Source organism: Neophocaena asiaeorientalis, unplaced genomic scaffold, assembly GCF_003031525.2.
Source record: "Neophocaena asiaeorientalis asiaeorientalis breed wild unplaced genomic scaffold, Neophocaena_asiaeorientalis_V1.1 scaffold43, whole genome shotgun sequence".
NCBI classification, from domain to species: domain Eukaryota; kingdom Metazoa; phylum Chordata; class Mammalia; order Artiodactyla; family Phocoenidae; genus Neophocaena; species Neophocaena asiaeorientalis.
In genome coordinates, this window is record NW_020173674.1 from 4,935,498 (window position 1) to 4,952,418 (window position 16,921).

Genomic DNA, 16,921 nt, shown 5'->3' on the forward strand with positions numbered 1-16,921 from the left:
CATGATTCAAAAAGACACATGCACCCCAATGTTCACTGCAGTACTATTTACAATAGCCAGGACATGGAAGAACCCTAAATGCCCATCAACAGATGAATGGATAAAGAAGATGTGGTACATATATACAATGGAATATTACTCAGCCATAAGAAGGAATGAAACTGGGTCATTCGCAGAGACGTGGATGGAGCTAGAGACTGTCAAACAGAGTGAAGTAAGTCAGAAAGAGAAAAACAAATATGGTATATTGATGCATATATGTGGAATCTAGAAAAATGAACCAGTTTGCAGAGCAGAAATAGAGACACAGATGTAGAGAACAAACATATGGACACCAAGGGGGGAAAGTGTCAGGGTGGGGGGCGGAGAGTGGTGGTGGTGTGATGAATTGGAGGATTGGGACTGACATATATACACTAATATGTATAAAATAGATAACTAATAAGAACCTGCTGTACAAAAAATAATAAAATAAAAATTTAAAAATTATAAAAATAACAATGATAAACCCATTGCATGCAGATACAAATCACAAATTTAATGAAAAATAGCTGCATTTACCAAAAAAAAAATTAGTGATGATGGCATTGTTTTAAAGTTTTGCAAATCTCTTTAATGTCTGGCTTGTTGTATCTGTTTCCGCATTCAAATTATTGCAAAATGTTATTTGCGTTGAAGCATAGGAGGGAAATGTGGCCTCACACAGTTATGTGGTTAGAAAAGGGAGAGAGTCCTGATACTCGTCACCTAATTATGGATAATGTCATTGTCACCTGGCCAGAGCTCAGCGTGGTCAAGGTGGATGCAGTCAACTTTTGGAACTTTGTAACATTAGAGTCCAATTGGATTGAGCTACCGTTGTAGCAGATAGTATTGTCCCAATACCGAAACTGGTATTAGAAGTGGGGTGCTACTGCTGGCGGAAAGAAAAAGGAAGAAGAAAATTACAATGTGTGGCTGGGCTCAGCAGTCAGACAGCAGGCAGCGCGGAAGATGCTATCAGACACTCACACGATACACTGGCAAAACATCAAGTTCAACGTCTCCCGTGATGATTCAGAAGGTCACCCATACTCCTCCTGAGCTTGTAGACCGAGGGGAATATGGAAGACGGAACACTAACACTAGCTACGTTTAGCCAAGAATTAGGAGCAAGAGACAGGCACAGGCAAACTGGACCCATTTTCAAGCAAAAGGGAAAGGGAACCATGTAACTGTCCAGAAATTTGGGACCTTATAGATTAAGAAAATCCATTTGCTTCTAGACACCATGTAATAGGAAACAAGCCTGACCAAGGTTGTGAGCGGCAAAGACCCATTGACACTCAGGTGGGGGGCTTCCCTGGTGGCGCAGTGGTTAAGAATCCGCCTGCCAATTCAGGGGACACGGGTTCGAGTCCTGATCCAGGAAGATCCCACATGCTGCAGAGCAGCTAAGCCCATGCGCCACGACTACTGAGCCTGCGCTCTACAGTCCGTCACAACTACTGAGCCCGTGCGCCTAGAGCCCGTGCTCCGCAACAAGAGAAGCCACCGCAATGAGAAGCCAGCGCACTGCAACCAAGAGTGGCCCCCGCTCTCCGCAACTAGAGAAAGCCCGCGTGCAGCAACGAAGACCCAATGCAGCCAACAATAAATAAATAAAATAAATAAACTTATAAATAGAAGAAAACACTCAGGTGGGTAACATGGGGGTGAGAGGGCTGTGGTGGTGAGGAGGTGGTGAGAATTGCGTTGAGGAAGGGGTGGGGGTGTGGTGCTTGCACATGTAAACAGATGGAAACTGGTCAGAAGTCTGGTCATTCTTCGAGGGAATTGTCCTGCCAAAGAAGCCAGGAAACCAGACTTTATAAAAACCCTATGCTCACAGACACAAAAAACAAACCTACGATTACCAAAGGGGAAAGAGGGGGAGGGATAAATTAGGACTCGAACATTTATGTACTACTATATATAAAATAGATAACCAACAAGCACCTACAGGACAGCACAGGGGACTCTACTCAATATTTTGTAATACCCTATACGGAAAAAGAATCTAAAAAAGAATAGATATATATTCTGTATATATATATATATAAAGAATCTGAAAAACAATATATATTCTTTATATGTATTTATATATATATTACATATAGCTATACAACTGATTCATTGTGCTGTACACCTGACAGTAACACATTGTAAATCAATTATACTTCAATACAAAATCAAGAAAATGGGACTTCCCTGGTGGCGCAGCGGTTAAGACTCCATGCTCCCAATGCAGAGAGACTGGGGTTAGATCCCTGGCCAGGGAACTAGATCCCATGTTCATGCCACAACTAAGAGTTCGCAGGCCACAACTAAGGAGGCTGTCTGCCGCAACTAAGACGTGACACAACCAAATAAAAAAATATTTAAAATAATAAAAAATAAATTTAAAAAAATTTTAAATTAAAAAAAACCCCTATGCTGTTCGGGCATTGAAACAAAAGCCACGTGCAGACCCCCAAACTTGCACAGGTGGGAAGTGGGCCGCCCAAGCTGGACATCCCCCAAGGAGGGCATGGTCCCCTTATGCACTTCAGATGTGGCCACAGGAGACAATGGGCAAGGAAGGACGTCCTGGAGGGCGGAGCCAGAGCTTTGCTGTCTCTTCAACAACTGCACCTGTCCCTCCTGCCTCTCTTCTCTGGAGGTCCTAGAGTCAGGGCTCAGTCCTCTGGATCCGTTTCCAGATCTCCTGTCTCTCTTGTCTGGATTTCCATTTTCACAGTCATTTTGCGCTACGTTGTCAGTTTTGCCACCTGATCTTTCAGAAGGTTCTCAGCGGGGACTCATATTTTTTCGCTTCCTCTTTTGAACGTTTAATCTTGGAAGATTCAGGAGGCCATCTTCGCCTATTTGTACGTCCTTTGGGTTCCCCTTATTCTCTTCCAAAGCCTCTTGTGTGAGTGCCGACTTGGCAGGGGCCTCCCGGTTCAGCTGGCTGTCATTCCGTAGAGGCTGTCATTGTTTTCTCTGCTGATGTAAACGTGCAGTTCCTTTGGCTTCCGGATAGGCTGGGTTTGGGGGTTCTGTGGTGGACACTGCCAAGCTGGCCAGATCTCCACACCCCTCCTTGGGGACCTAAGCACTCTGTCACCCCACCCCCCCACCCCCCGGCCCTGCTCAGTGTGGGTGGCTGATTGCTCTCAGTGGAGAGTCCCTCTCCTGGAAAACGAAAGCTGCCTCTTCAAGATCGTGACCCCTTCCTGGGGAAGCCACGTTCAATAATGGGTCACTGTTGGGGCATAAAGGCCCAGGCCCTTTGTCCCAGCTCCAAAGTCCCCTGTAAGATAAGCTGAGGCTTTCTGCGTATTTTTTCAACTTCTTCCTTTGCCCAGTTTTGCCTCTTCCGCTTCCCCACAAGTGTTGATCCCAAGAACCCTCCCCAATCAACCACCCACACGCAAATCCCAGCATCTCAGAGTCCAACTTCCAGAGAACGTGACCAGCAAATATGTCTCTTGGTCCGTAGAAACCCCGTATGTAGTGGAAGACGAGGGATTCTTTGTTCTAGGGGCCTGCAGGAAGGCACCCAGCAAGCTGGGCCCTCCACACAGGTGTGTGGGCAAGGGGCTGTCTTCTCTCAGGTGCAAGCAGAGGCAAGCATGGGGATGGAAAGTCTCTGCAGCCCCCGAGGAGAGTAACTTGTGCTGTAGTCCAAGAGGTGAATGGGAAGTGTGGAAATAAACAAAGACCGCCCAAAGGAGAAAAAGCAAAGGCTACTGATTCAGAGCTGGCTATAGCAAGGAGGTCTGCCACCATCATCGGCATCTGGCAGAGACTCAAAGGCAGGCAGAAGGGTGGGAAAGCTTTATGGGGGGAAAGGAGACCTCAGGTGTGCCCTGACTGGAGACTGCTGGCCTGGGGAGTTGGAAGTGGGCTGACGAGAAGCGGGGCATCATATTTGCTGTTCTCTTGTTGGTCTTCAACTGGAAACAGGGACAAAAGTTGACAGTTCATAATCAAGTCCTGGCCATATGGGGCTGATTGTTACAGAAGTTATTGTTTCGCTGCCCGCATTGTTGCTAGAGATACGAATGTGGTTTCCTGCAAGTCTGACTGCCAGCAGGCTGGCTTCCTGGGCTATTCAGCGTGGATAAGGAGATTGGTTTCCTGGGCAGCTTGTGTAGACTGTGGGTTAGAGTTCTACTCTCATATATGGTTTGGCCATTGTCTGTTTGTATATTCAGTCTCTCAAAAGAGATTCTAGGGCTTCCCTGGTGGCGCAGTAGTTGAGAGTCCGCCTGCTGATGCCGATGCAGGGGACACGGGTTCGTGCCCCAGTCCAGGAGGGTCCCACATGCCGCGGAGCGGCTGGGCCCGTGAGCCATGGCCGCTGAGCCTGTGCGTCCGGAGCCTGTGCTCCACAACGGGAGAGGCCACAACAGTGAGAGGCCCGCGTACCACAAAAAAAAAAAAAAAAGAGAGAGATCCTGGACAAGGGGCTCCTCTTTTGGAGCAAAATCAGGGTCTTGTCAAGGACAGAGGGACCTCCCATTGCCCGCCCAGCGGGATTCATCACTGTGATGGACCACCAACTCCTGGGTGTCTTTCATTGTTTCCTCTCTGAAGAGAACTCTTCATTGCAATTTGCTAGCCCTGCTTCACGGTTGTGAATTAGGGGAGGCATGCCAAGGAAGAGCAGAGCAAGAAAAAGAAATTCACTCTGAGATACAGCGTACAATCAAAGACAATGAGAACATTCCTAAAAGCTGCAAGAATAAAGACTGATGGCCTTTAGGAGAGGAACAGGAAGATTGGCAGCTGACATGGCAGCAGCATCAATGGAAGTAAGACAGTGAAGGGATATCTTCAGTGTACAAAGAGAAAATAACTGTCAGTCTTGAGGTTTTTATTTATTTATTTGTTTATTTTTGGCTGTGTTGGGTCTCTGTTGCTGCACACGGGCTTTCTCTAGTTGCGGCGAGTGGGGGCTACTCTTCATTGCGGTATGCGGGCTTCTTATTGTGGTGGCTTCTCTTGTTGTGGAGCATGGGTTCTAGGCGTGTGGGCTTCAGTAGTTGTGGCTCACAGGCTCTAGAGCACAGGCTCAGTAGTTGTGGCGCACGGGCTTAGTTGCTCCGCGGCGTGTGGGATCTACCCATACCAGGGCTCGAACCCGTGTCCCCTGCAGTGGCAGGCGGATTCTTAATCACTGCACCACCAGGGAAGTTCTTGAGTTTCATACCTAAAGAAAATATGTTTCAAGGGTGAAGGAGAGGGGCTTCCCTGGTGGCGCAGTGGTTGAGAGCCCGCCTGCCGATGCAGGGGACACAGGTTCTTGCCCTGGTCCGGGAAGATCCCACGTGCCGTGGAGCGGCTGGGCCCATGAGCCATGGCCGCTGAGCCTGCGCGTCCGGAGCCTGTGTTCCATCCGCAACGGGAGAGGCCACAACAGTGAGAGGCCCACGTACCACAAAAAAAAAGGAAAGAATGAAGGAGAAATATAAACATCTTCAGGCAAACAAAAGCTGAGAGAATTCACAAACAGCAGACGCTCACTAAAGTAAATTTGTTCAGGCAGAAGGAATGTGACCACAGATGGGAGGCTGGGGAAACAAGATGAAATGAAAAGAAAAGAAAGTAGTAAACATATGGGTAAATGGAAATAAACATTGTCTAACAGAATAATTTTAAAACATCAAATTAAAGTACATGACAATGGTAACACATAAATCAGGAGGGGAATAAATGGAATTATAAGTTCTGAGAGTCTTATATCATCTGTTTAGACACTGGTAAGATAGATTATCAATGTCTTAATTCAGAGGGTAACCACTAAAGGAATAGAAACACAGTGCATAAATCATACATTAGCAGAGGGGAGAAGTAGAATAATTTTTTAAAATTAATCAATCCAAAAGAAATCATAAAAGGAGAGACAAAGAAACACAGAATAAGTGGGACATATAGAAAGTACAAAATAGGGTGGTAGAGATAAATCCAAATAAGTCCATAGTTGCATTAAACATAATTACATTACATGCAAATCCATAATTATATTAAATGTTTGAATATTCTAGTTAAAAGACAAATATTGTTAGATTGAATTTTTTAAAATCTAATAACACTTACTTAAAAGAGACATATCTAAAACATAAGGATGGTGAAAGATGATGGGTAGAAAAAGACATATATATACATGTACAAATATTAATCAAATGAAAGATAATTTATATATTAATGTCTGACAAGATAGACTTTGAGCCAATCCTTTAAAATAAAGATTGCCTCATAAAGAAAAAGAGTCAATTCCACAGGAAAATATAACAATTCTAAATTGATAGGTGCCTAATAACATGGCCTCAAAAATTGATAGAACATCAAGGAGGCATAGAAAATCTACAATCAACAGAAAAGTCTAACACTTCTCTCTCAGTAACTGATAGAACAAGTAGACAAAAAATCAGTAAGGATATGGAAGATTTGAACAATGTAATTAACAAATGACTTGATTTACACATATAGAACCCTGAAGAACACACATTCTTTTCAAGCACATTCAGAACATTTACACAAAATGACTATACACTGATCCATAAACCAATTTCAACACATTTCAGAGGACTAAAGTAATACAGAATATAGTTTCCAACCATAATGCAATTAATCTAGAAATTGAAAACAAACAATAAACTGGAAAGTTTTCCTATTTATTTGGAAAGTAAGAAACACTTTTTTTTTTTGTAGAAACACACTTTTAAATAGTAAACAGATCAAGGAATAATTCAGATGGGAATTTAGAAATATTTGACAAATAATGAGAGTACTATATCCCAAAACTTTGGGGTACAGCTAAAGCAGTACATAGAAGAAATTTATAGTCTTCTATGCATATATTAGGGAAAAAAGTTGAAAGTTAATGTGATAAACTTTCATCTCAAGAAGTTAGAAAAGTAGCTGAGTGTGTTTCACTGTTGAAGGGATGATGCCAATGGCAGGGGAGGGGTGGGGCATCCAGGAGGGAAGTGGTCCATCAGTGGGGTAAGGTTCTCAAGGAGACAGGGGAGGATAGGATCCCCACACCTCAGGTGAGGAGCTAATCCTTGATAAGAGACAACATCTCTTCCTACTTGATAGAAAAAGATGGATGCAGATTCAGGCTCATTTGCAGGTAGAGAGAGAGGGAGTTGAGAGGGTTCCCACCATTTTCTCTTTGAAGAAAGAGGCAAGACCTTCTGCTGAAAGTCTGAAGAGGGTGGAAGGAGTGGCAGTGATCCCCTACCAGGAAAGCATGGGACTTCTGGCAGCACAGAGGGCCTAGTTGAGGCAGGAGACCACAGATCTTCCTTAGCACCCAGGGGCAGGCATGAAAAAGGGGGACAGCTGAGTCATCCAGGGGAACGGTGTCACCAAGTGGGTGCACTAGAAGGACAAGGACGGGGAAGATACTCTGCTGGCAACAGTGACTCACCTGCTGGATCACAGAATGCAAGCTGGAGGAGGAAAGAAGGGATGGCAGGGCGAGAAAGCAGAAGGGGGAAGGGGCTACAGGTGTGCAGGAGCCCAAGATCAGGTGCAGCGGGAGGAGGGAGGTTTGAGAGCTTCAAGGATGGTTCGAGAGCAGGGATCCTGACGGAATCATCTCTGAGATGGAGCGTCTCCACCTGAACCGAGCTGGGTCCCGACTGTGGCTTTGGGAAAGGAGGCTGAAGCAGAGAAGCCATGAAGGTCATTGAGACGGGGACAAAGAAAGAGCACACAAAGGACGGAGTCCCCCGGGATGATATCAAAGTAGGGGTGGGGGATCTTCCCTGGTGGTCCAGTGGGTGAGACTCTGTGCTCCCAATGTAGGGGGCCTGGGTTCAACCCCTGGTCAGGGAACTAGATCCCACATGCACGCCGCAACTAAGAGCCCACATGCTGCAATGAAGATCCCTCATGCTGCAACTAAGACCTGGTGCAGCCTGAATAAATAAATATTAAAAAAAATAATAAAGTAGGGGTGGGGAAGGCAGTGGTCTGATACCATCGGAGGTGGGATGCGGAGGTTGGTAGAAAGCAGTGCCCAGGAACGGTGGAGGGTGGTACCTCCCTTTGTATACTTCAAGGCATAAAAAGGTTTTCCCTAGCGCTTCTCCCAGCCTGCCTTTCTGGAAACATGCAGCGGAAATTCTAAACCAGCTTTTAGGACAGTCAGACATCTCCAAAACACATGAAATCCACAGAAGACAAAATCTTGAGGATAGGAGTGTGTGTGTGTGTATGTGTGTGTGTGTGTGTGTGTGTGTGTGTGTGGTGTGTATGATCAGTGAAACCTTAAGTGCCACAGGGAAACTTAAATCAGAAATTTAAAGGAGAGGCATGGGACTTTCCTGGTGGCACAGTGCTTGAGAATCCGCCTGCCAGTGCAGGGGACACGGGTTCCCTGGTCCAGGAAGATCCCACATGCCGCGGAGCAACTAAGACCGTGAGCCACAACTACTGAAGCCTGCGCCCCTAGAGCCTGTGCTCTCCAACAAGAGAAGCCACTGCAATGAGAAGCCCGTGCACCACAATGAAGGATAGCCCCCGCTCGCTGCAACTAGAGAAAGCCCTCGCGCAGTAACCAAGACCCAACACGGGCAAAAATATAAATAAAAATAAAAATAAAGGAGAGGCAGAGTGCAGTATTCACCACTGGGGTCTTGGTTAGGGTTCACTGTGATGCCTCTTGTGACTTGGGTTATAATCGGAAACAGTGACTGAGGTTTACTGTTTCGGATGTGTCAGAGGTACCTGGGCATTCCCATCCGTTTGGCTGGAGGTAAACAAATGACTGCATGGAATACAGATGAGACCATAGGGCTTATTGCTGTGAAAACCTCTAGCACAGAAAGCAGCCTTTCTTCATTTCCCAAGTACACTATTGTTCAAACCAGTGACTTTTGTTGTTCACTTGCTCTGTTACACAGCTGATCAACATAACTCTTGGAAAAATCATTCAGGTTCTGCAAGACTGTAACTGATTTGTTTCTTTGTTTTTTCCTCTAAGCAAAACAGTATCAAATCATACCAAGTCAGATCAAACCTTCTCAAAGAATTATTTTTCCATTCCTTTGTCAGGTCTTTAACTTGAACTTCTAACAATAATCTAATAAGGAATGGATAGATCCAGAGAATAGGGAAAGGTTTGTGTCTCAGTGATTACATGTTATACTATTTTAAAATGTGTATTGGGATTAAGCTGTCTTTTGTTGTTGCTGAAGAACATTTTTCCTAAAAAACTTTTTATAATGGAAAACTTTTTTACTATAAAAGTACTACACATTTTATAGAAATTTTGCAAAATACAGAAAGGCATGATAGTTTCTTTGCTATTTTTACCGTTTAGTTACAGATGAATGTTAGCATTATTTTCTCAAGTTCCAAAAAAATACAAAATGAGTTTTTGATTAGAATTGTATTCAACCCATAAATTAATTTGAGGAAATTACATCTTTACAAGATTTTACTTTCCCAGCCAGGAACATGAATATACCTCTCCATCTATTCAAGTATATTTTGAAGTCTTCCATACAAAGAACATTCCAAAACTTGATAGTCCTTAATGTTTCTCACTAATGTATCCCTAGCTATTTTATATTTTTGCCATCAGAGTAATTGACATTCTTTAAGCTGTTTTTTTTATTGGCATACAAGAAATCTACTGACATATACTTATTTTGCATTGGGACCGATTATTATACATTTTAGTTGATTTTAAGGTGACTCTCTGAGACATTCTAGGTAATTGACCTTATATTATGTAAATAATGAAAACTTGTCTTTAAAAAATATACTCTAGGGACTTCCATGGTGTTCCAGTGGGTAAGACTCTGCACTCCCATTTTGGGGGGCCCGGGTTCGACCCCTGGTCGGGGAACTAGATCCCACATGCATGCCACAGCTAAGACCTGGCACAGCCTAAATAAATAAATAAATAAATATTTTAAAAATAAAATAAAATAAAGTAAAAAATTTACTCTATTTATTGTTCTTCTCTCATTCCTTTGACTAGAACAATGTTCATTAGGATCTCGTTCCTGATCTCTCTAGGAACACCTCTAATTTTCAAAAAATCATTAAGTCTAATGTAGGAAAATAATTTGAAATAATTATTCTTTATCATATTGAGCAAATATCCTTCTATTCCTAGTTTTTATCCAACTACATTAGCCCTTTTTTTACTAAATTTGTAATAGAGATTCCCATCACTTCTTCCCCACTCATGTCATATGTAGTGAATACATGCTTGCAATGACCACACACAGAGTTTCTGATCAAGATTTGCAGGATCTTAGTTCCCTGAACAGGAATTGAACCCCGGCCCTCAGCAGTGAGAGCGTGGAGCCCTAATCACTGGACCGCCAGAGTGTTCCCCCGATCAAGATATTTTTCGTGGTAACCTCTTCAAAATGTTGGTAGTCAGGATATACAAGATATGCTGTTTGTATAAGTAGGAGATAAACATTTAAAACCAATTTTTTAAAAACAATCATTTCTGACAAGAGTCCCTGCTCATCCTCAAAGTACCTCCGCCCTCGATTTTCCATTTCTTGGACTCTGAGCCATGTTCCCTGGGTTCCTGGAATATGAACACCTCCAGCTGCACTGCTGCCCTTGTCCATGAAGAGCTCTGCAGCTGCTGCTGAAAGACATGCCATGTGAGAGCCCCTCACATTTACTCAGAGCTGTATTTGCTGGGGCCCCCAGGGTTTGCCATCAGATATTTCTCTGTGCTGCCACCCTCCACAGAACCCTGGATAAGGTGACCCTGTGTGGCCAAGCCAAGGGCTGAAGGTTGAAACTCCAGTTTTATCTGCAGATTCGATAAGCATATTCTTAATCCTTTTCCCCAGGACATCCAATAAAGCTATCAGTCATCCAGTTATTAGATGGAGCAATCTATGTATGTTCATGAGGCCAGGATTTGTTAGTAATGTCATTCAAGTCTTTAATAATCTTACTGTTTTGTTTTGGTTTATTTGGTTTTTTTTGGGGGGGGGCGTCTGCTTGTTCTATACATTACTAAAAGAAGCATATTAAAATCTCTCCCTACGTTGGGGATTTTTCCATTTCTTCTATGCCAATTTTGCTTTATGAATTTTGAGGTCTTGTTATTGGGTGCATTCCAATTTAGAATAGTTAGAATTATACATCTTCCTGGTGTCTTTGATTTTGTATAATTAGTAAGTGAGTCTCTTTACCTCCAGTCTTTGATTTTGTATAATTAGTAAGTGAGTCTCTTTACCTCCAGTAAAACTTTGTAAAAAATAAATTTTATTGGGGGTATAATTTACATACAGCAAAATGCATTCATTTTAAGTGCTTGATTCCACTTACACACAAACACACACACACACTCATGTAACCACCATCACAATCCTATTTTCACTTTTGCCTTTCTTTACAGCAGTGTTTTGTTTTTTAGTTAAACTCATTTAGGCAGAATTTACATTCAGTAAAATTCACACTTTCATGAGTTATGACAAATGTATACAGTTGTGTAACCATAACCATAAGCAAGATATATAATAGAATATTTCCATCAAAAATTTCCCTAATGCCCTTTTGTTGGGGCGGCCAGATTTAGCAAGTTTAGCTGAGCAACCTGTATCTTATCTGGCAACACTGAGCCAATCCCTCTTTCCTCATCCCGTTCCCTGGTGACCACGGATTTCTGTCTCCATACTTTTGTCTTTTCATGAGTATCTTATAAATGAAATCATATGTCTCTCTGGTTTTTTTTTTTTTCCAGATGCTCTGTGAAGAAATTCACTTTACCACTTATAACGTTAAGACTTTGCATACATTACAAGAGCGCATTAGTGACACAAGCTGTAAAACCCTTTTCCATTCCTTTGGGTTTTACATGTGATGGTTCTGCACCAGTCACTGCAGGTAGATGGAGCAAGCTTTGTTTTTGTGTTTGTTTGTTTGTCTTTTAACATGCATTCCACTAGATAAGATTCAGAATAGATTAATACTCCCTTCTTATCATTACAGTTAGCTAAAAAATTGCCTGGCAGCCCACCAAACAGGATTTGCTTTAAGACCAGCCCACAGAGTCAGTTGGAGACTGAGGGCACTGGGACAAGCTGGGCCGGCCGTAGTAGCATATGTCTCTTCTGTGTGGCTTCTTTCTCTTAGCATAATGCTTTTGTGATTCACCGGTGTTGGTGAATGTATCAGTAATTCGTGCTTTTTTATAGTTAAGTATAGATATAACACAATTTATATATCCATTCACCCACTGATTCATTTGGGTGCTTCCAGCCTTTGGCAATTATGAATAAAGTTGCTACAGACGTTTTCATACAGGTCTTTGTATGAACACGTTTTCATTTCCCTTGGGTGAATACCTAGGAGTGGGATTGCTGTGTCATTTAACAAGTGTATATTTAACTTTATAAGAGACTGTCAAACTGTTTTCCAAAACGGCTCTACCATTTTGCATTCCCATCAGCAATGTGTAAGAATTCAAACTGCTCTGAATCTTTGTAGATACTTGGTATTTTTGTTTTGGGCCGGGAAGGAGGACAAGGCGTTCCTAGTACTGCCCTTTCTTATCTGACTGATTACACAGGGGGTTCAGCTGGTGAAAGTTCATCAAGCTATAAACCTGTATGTACACTTTTCTGTGCATATAATAATCCCCAATAAAAATTTTTTTTTTTTTTTTTGCGGTACGCGGGCCTCTCACTGCTGTGGCCTCTCCCGCTGCGGAGCCGCGCAGGCTCAGAGGCCATGGCTCACGGGCCCAGCCGCTCCGCGGCATGTGGGATCCTCCCGGACCGGGGCACGAACCCGTGTCCCCTGCATCGGCAGGCGGACTCTCAACCACCGCGCCACCAGGGAAGCCCAATAAAAAGATTTTTAAAGCACACAAAATACCTCTGAATAATTCTACTAAATTAACTAAACGTGTGTTGAAATTAAAAATGTGCTTTTTAAAAAACTGAAAGAGGGCTTCCCTGGTGGCGCAGCGGTTGAGAGTCCGCCTGCCGATGCAGGGGACACGGGTTGGTGCTCCGGTCCGGGAAGATCCCACGTGCCGCGGAGCGGCTGGGCCCGTGAGCCGTGGCCGCTGGGCCTGCGCGTCCTGAGCCTGTGCTCCGCAACGGGAGAGGACACAACAGTGACAGGCCCGCATACTGCAAAAACAAAAAACAACAAAAACAAAAAAACTGAAAGAAAAAAAAACATCAGTGTAAATCCATAGTAGCCTGGCTTCATAATCTCTAAGATCTTTTTCCCCCAGCTATCCATAGTAAATATCTGAAAGGCAAATTCATATTTCTGCACATTATAAGTGACAGGTCAGGAGGATCAATCCAATGTGTATATAATCATATTCCTGTCCTCATCAATTATCCATTTTTATTCTAAAAATTCTCATAATTTCAATGTCCTTAGTTTTGTGTTCAGGATGTAAAAATGAACTGTTGATGAATAAATAATGACCGGGGCTTCCCTGGTGGCGCAGTGGTTAAGAATCCGCCTGCCGACACAGGGGACATGGGTTCGAGCCCTGGTCTGGGAAGATCCCACATGCCACGGAGCAACTAAGCTCGTGTGTCAGAACTACTGAGCCTGTGCTCTAGAGCCCATGAGCCACAACTACTGAGCTCACGTGCCACAACTACTGAAGCCCGCAAGCCTGGAGCCCGTGCTCCGCAACAAGAGAAGCCACCGCAATAAGAGGTCTATACATCGCAACGAAGAGTAGCCCCCATTCTCCGCAACTAGAGAAAGCCCGTGTGCAGCAACGAAGACCCGACGCAGCCAAAAATAAATAAATAAATAATGACCGTAAAGGGTAGAGCGTGAGGGCAAGTATTGGTCTTTTCTTCCCTAGGAGCAATGGTTCACTATTCACTAAGTCAGCGTTCACGGCGACTTTATTAAACATAACAACCACGAGTCATGAGAATTGACTGTAGGATAAACTGAGGCAGAGAGTGGCTAAGCCTCTTGCCCACTGTCACTCAGCTAAAAGTGAAGGAGCCAGGGTTTGAAGCCTGGCAGTGTTACTCCAGAGGCCTTTTACATGGGGGATCTAGCATGGCCTTACATTCAAATGAGATTATAAATCAACAACTAAGAGGACCAAGCTGATTTGTTATTTAGCTATTTCTGCATAGAAAGCACCAGAGAGCATCTGTGTCCTGAGACACAGCTTGAGGAGTTAAGTGTATCCTTCTCTGTCTTTAATTCATCCGCTGCCATCAGAAGAAGCCCAGCAGGCCTGCTTTCGTCCATATAATACTCCACACACGCAGCTATGCGGTTCCCAGAGATGTGCTCAGTGGACGCTAGGTGCCAGGTGACCCCAATCCACTGAAAGTTGCCAGATTCTCCTATGAAAAAATGAGTTTCCCTGTATTCTGGACCATCTCAGCCAGATAGTTCCATTGTTCTCTGAAATCCATTTTCTAGCAACCCCCTAGACTGGGGGCTTGCAAGCATTTTCTCTAGAGGACCAGGCAGTAAATATTTCAGGTTTTTGTGGGCCACACAGTGTCTGCTGCAACGACTCAACCCTGCCGTTGCAGTGCAAAAGCAGCCAGATAATACACAACAGAGGCGTAGCTGTATTACAATAAAGCTTTACTACAAGAGCAGACAGAGGGTCGGCACACCCCTGCTCTAGACTATGAGCTCCTTGAGAAGATGGGCTGCACCTTATCTTTGTAATTTCAGCCCTAGCGGGAAAAATTTTTCTGATTTTTACCAAAGAGGAAATAAAAACACAGGATCACAGAGGCTGACTTTAAGAAAGGCAAGCACAGAACTGCAACTGGCTGTTTAGGTGTATTTTCACTTGTGAATTGAACAGAGGTGCTGCATTTTTCATGTTAGACCTGAGCTACTTGGGAAACTTAAAGCAAAGGATCTTGTCTTGGGACTTCCCTGGTGGTCCAGCGGTTAAGACTCCACACTCCCAATGCGGGGGGGCCAGGGTTCAATCCCTGGTGAGGGAACTGGATCCTGCATGCCGCAACTGGGAGTCCGAATGACGCAACTAAAGATCCTGTGTGCCTAAGACCCGGAGCAGCCAAATAAATAAATTTTTTTTTTTTTTTAAAAAAGGATCTTGTCTTCACAAACCCTCCTACCTGGCCTGCATCTCAGCAAACCTGTCTTTGCAGGGTAAGTTCACCTGCACAACCTGAAACCATGAGGTACTGGGTGGTGACAGTTTTAAATGGAGTTTCAGGTGCTCCCAGGGCTCAGAGCTGGCTATCTTACCCTGTCTTCGCACACCCACAGTTTTCTGTGTCTGGTTTAGTTTCTTAGCCCAGGACCCTGTTGACATAAAAAAACACACAACCTGAAAGTTGAGAATTATGTTTTATTTGGCAGATAAAACTGAGGACTTAATCCCGGGACAACTCTGAGAGGCTGCTCCGAAGAGGTAAGGGAAGAGCCAGGATACATTAGGAGTTTTAGCAACAAAGACCAGGGAGTCAGAACATCAAAAGATTACTGTTAATTAAAGAAAACCAGATATCTCAAGTTAAGGAATTTAGCGCTTTTCTGTACATGGGAAGAAGCAAGAGTCTAGGCTTACTGAAATAATGCCTTTGATATGCACCTTAGCTATCTGGGGCCAGTATCTTGTGCTATCTCAACCCAGTCCCCTCAGGGCACACTGTCTGGGGTGGTTGCCACGGCAGACTGCTATATTGCAGGGGGTGGAGGGGTGGGAGGGGGTTCGGGGTTGGGGGGTGGACCCAGTTTCTATCCTGAGTTCCCTCAGGGCTCCCCACTGGAGGGCTGTAATGTGATGGCTTGACGACCACAACCTTCTTTGTTTACGATGGAGCAGGCAACTTTTTTTTTTCCCCAAAGACACGTTATAAAACTGTCCGAAAATAAAGCCTTTTGGCTTATTCCCATTGAGATTGTCTTTCACAGACAGGCTTTGGTTCGGATTTGGGGGAACTTGAGAAGGTCTTACACAGACTGGGATACGGTCACAAAACTAGTAACTTACAAAGCCTATTTCTTTTTTTTCTTTTTTTATTGATATTTTAAATTGAAGTATAGTTGATTTACAACGTGCCAATCTCTGCTGTACAGGGAAGTGACTCAGTTATACATATATATACTTTTTAAAGTATTCTTTTCCATTATGGTTTATCCCAGGAGACTGGATATAGTTCCCTGTGCTTACAGTAGGACCTTGTTGTTTATCCATTCTAAATGTAATTGTTTGCATCCACCAACCCCAAACTCCCAGTCCATCCCCCTCCCTCCCCTCAAAGCCTATTTCTTTTTTGTTGTTGTTGCTTTTTAATACACGCTTTCTTTTTTTTTTTAATAGTTATTTATTTATTTGGCTGCGTCAGGTTGCGGTCCTTGTGGCATGAGGAATCCTTCGTTGCAGCGCGCCGTCTTCTCTCTAGTTGTGGCGCTCCGACTCTAGAGCCTGCCAGCTTAGTTGCCCTGCGGCATGTGGGATCTTAGTTCCCCCACCACGGACGAACCCGAGTTCCCCTGCATTGGAAGGCAGATTCTTAACCACTGGACCACCAGGGAAGTCCCCCAAAGCCTATACCTAATGAAGGTCAAGTCCCATTCGCTTTCCTCTATACTCCGTTTTGCCCCACTGTTATTCACATCTCACAATTAAGAAACATTCTGTGAGCCTCAGTTTCAGCATCTGTAAAACGGGTGCGAAGCGCGTCACAGTGCTATTGCAGAGTTAAATCACCCAACCAAGCCCAGGTCTTGGCACGAGTAAGCACTCAAAACACGCTGGCGGCCATCCCGACTATGGCTTACTCCCAGAGCAGGCCCCCCCGCCCCCCGGCTGGATAAAGTCGGAGGGATGAGGGAGGGCATGTGGCAGGGTCACGCCGTCGGGGTAGGTCTGAGATCACCCAGCCCCGGTACCTCGGTCGCTACAGGGCAGTGTCCGCAG